Raw genomic sequence first — 3,083 nt, 5'->3', positions numbered from 1 at the left:
AGTACTGGTTCTATTATGTTTGTGTATTGATTAATTTATTATATGTTTATCTGTTTCCTGGCCACTTATCTTATTTACATGTTTGAAGCAGCCTATACTATAGAGCAGCTGTACTGTTATATATTAATGCTGTATTCCATGCAGTATCCAGTGTATAAAAAGTCTATTTTTCAGGGCTGTTACCGCGCCCCCAGGCTCCCGTACTTACTCCAATGCGCTGCAGAGTGGGGGACTATGGATTCAATTTGGAAACCACCCTTAATAAATCCTGCGTTTGCCACTGGGTAATACATGTGCTTGGTGTGGGTATGAATAGGTTGGATAACGTGTTTGACAGCAAACACCAGAAATGCAAGCCAAGAAGACGATGGCGCCTCCCGAATGTAAGACTCGTAAATTGTACAGAAAAGACAAACCCATCGGAGTGTTGTAGTCAGCAGAGGACATAACAAGCACAGACAAGACACAACTATAATGTGCCCTTCCTCAGTGTCTCCATGGCTTCAGCCGCTCTGACTCTAGGGACGGACCAATGGAGGACAGCTGTGATGTCATCTTGCTTTATCCAATCTTAGGAAACAGGAATATAACACAAGTGTTAGGGACGGTTTACATCCCTTGATGGGTTATTAGCTTTTATGGTGCCGGGTGACTGAGTGACAGTCGGGATCCTGACGGTCAGTATACCGATCCGAAATCCTAACTGTTCATCTGCCCGACAGTCACGATCCCGACCAACAGGGGCTATTCTCTCTCGCAGGGTCCATGACCCCCATAGGGGAAGAATAGAACCTGTGGTGAGCCACCGAGTCCGCAAGGGGATTTCTGCTCTCCACCCTGTCAGAATACCGGCGGCCTGGTTTCCGATGTCGGTATACTGACCGCCAGCAAGTTATACCAAAAACAGCTTTTATGATGCCTTGCTGGAATACTGAAATCTTTGTATTAAATGTTCACAATGTCATCGAATTAAATGTCAGCATGTGAATTGTCGACATTCTGGAATGGCTGAAATGTGTGGGTTTGGCTGTGACTGTGGAGGGCAACGGTTAGGCTATGGGTGGGAGGGTTAAGCTATGGGAGGGAGGGTTAGGCTATGGGTGGGAGGGTTAGGCTATGGGTGGGAGGGTTAGGCTATGGAAGGGAGGGTTAGGCCATGGGTGGGAGGGTTAAGCTATGGGAGGGAGGGTTAGGCTATGGGTGGGAGGGTTAGGGTATGGGTGGGGAGGGTTAGGCTATGGGTGAGAGGGGTTAGGCTATGGGTGGGAGGGTTAGGCTATGGGAGGGAGGGTTAGGCTATGGGTGGGAGGGTTAGGCTATGGGTGGGAGGGTTAGGCTATGGGTGAGAGGGTTAGGCTATGGAAGGGAGGGTTAGGCTATGGGAGGGAGGGTTAGGCTATGGGTGAGAGGGTTAGGCTATGGGGAGGGAGGTTAGGCTATGGGTGGGAGGGTTAGGGTATGGGTGGGAGGGTTAGGCTATGGGTGAGAGGGTTAGGCTATGGGAGGGAGGGTTAGGCTATGGGGAGGGAGGGGTTAGGCTATGGGAGGGTTATGCTATGGGAGGGAGGGTTAGGCTGTGGGTGAGAGGGTTAGGCTATGGGTGGGAGGGTTAGGCTATGGGCGAGAGGGTTAGGCTATGGGTGAGAGGGTTAGGCCATGAGAGGGAGGGTTAGGCTATGGGAGGGAGGGTTAGGCAATGGGTGAGTGGTTAGGCTATGGGTGAGAGGGTTAGGCTATGGGTGGGAGGGTTAGGCTATGGGTGAGTGGGTTAGGCTATGGGTGAGAGGGTTAGGCTATGGGTGGGAGGGTTAGGCTATGGGTGAGTGGGTTAGGCTATGGGTGAGAGGGTTAGGCTATGGGTGAGAGGGTTAGGCTATGGGTGAGATGGTTAGGCTATGGGAGGGAGGGTTAGGCTATGGGAGGGAGGGTTAGGCTATGGGTGAGATTGTTAGGCTATGGGTGAGAGGGTTAGGCTATGGGTGGAAGGGTTAGGCTATGGGTGAGATGGTTAGGCTATGGGTGAGAGGGTTAGGCTATGGGTGGAAGGGTTAGGCTATGGGTGAGATGGTTAGGCTATGGGAGGGAGGGTTAGGCTATGGGAGGGAGGGTTAGGCTATGGGTGAGATCGTTAGGCTATGGGAGGGAAGGGTTTAGGCTATGGGAGGGAGGGTTAGGCTATGGGAGGGAGGGTTAGGCTATGGGTGAGAGGGTTAGGCTATGGGTGGAAGGGTTAGGCTATGGGTGGGAGGGTTAGGCTATGGGTGAGATCGTTAGGCTATGGGAGGGAGTGTTAGCTATGGGAGGGAGGGTATGCTATGGGTGAGAGGGTTAGGCTATGGGTGAGAGGGTTAGGCTATGGGTGAGAGGGTTAGGTTATGGGAGGGAGGGTTAGGCTATGGGAGGGAGTGTTAGGCTATGGGAGGGTTATGCTATGGGTGAGAGGGTTAGGCTATGGGTGGGGAGGGTTTAGGCTATGGGTGGGAGGGTTAGGCTATGGGTGAGATCGTTAGGCTATGGGAGGGAGTGTTAAGCTATGGGAGGGAGGGTTAGGCTATGGGAGGGAGGGTTAGGCTATGGGTGAGAGGGTTAGGCTATGGGTGAGAGGGTTAGGCTATGGGAGGGAGGGTTAGGCTATGGTTGGGAGGGGTTAGGCTATGGGAGGAGGGTTAGGCTATGGGTGAGAGGGTTAGGCTATGGGTGAGGAGGGTTAGGCTATGGGAGGGAGGGTTAGGCTATGGGTGGGAGGGTTAGGCTATGGGAGGGAGGGTTAGGCTATGGGGTGAGAGGGTTAGGCTATGGGTGAGAGGGTTAGGCTATGGGAGGAGGGTTAGGCTATGGGAGGGAGGGTTAGGCTATGGGTGAGAGGGTTAGGCTATGGGTGGGAGGGTTAGGCTATGGGTGAGTGGGTTAGGCTATGGGAGGGAGGATTAGGCTATGGGAGGGAGGGTTAGGCTATGGGAGGGAGGGTTAGGCTATGGTGAGAGGGTTAGGCTATGGGTGAGAGGGTTAGGTTATGGGAGGGAGGGTTAGGCTATGGGAGGGAGGGTTAGGCTATGGGTGAGAGGGTTAGGCTATGGGGAGGA

This window comes from Crinia signifera, chromosome 3 (genome assembly GCF_055691185.1).
Source record: "Crinia signifera chromosome 3, ASM5569118v1, whole genome shotgun sequence".
NCBI classification, from domain to species: Eukaryota; Metazoa; Chordata; class Amphibia; order Anura; family Myobatrachidae; genus Crinia; species Crinia signifera.
This window is presented reverse-complemented; position numbering follows the sequence as displayed.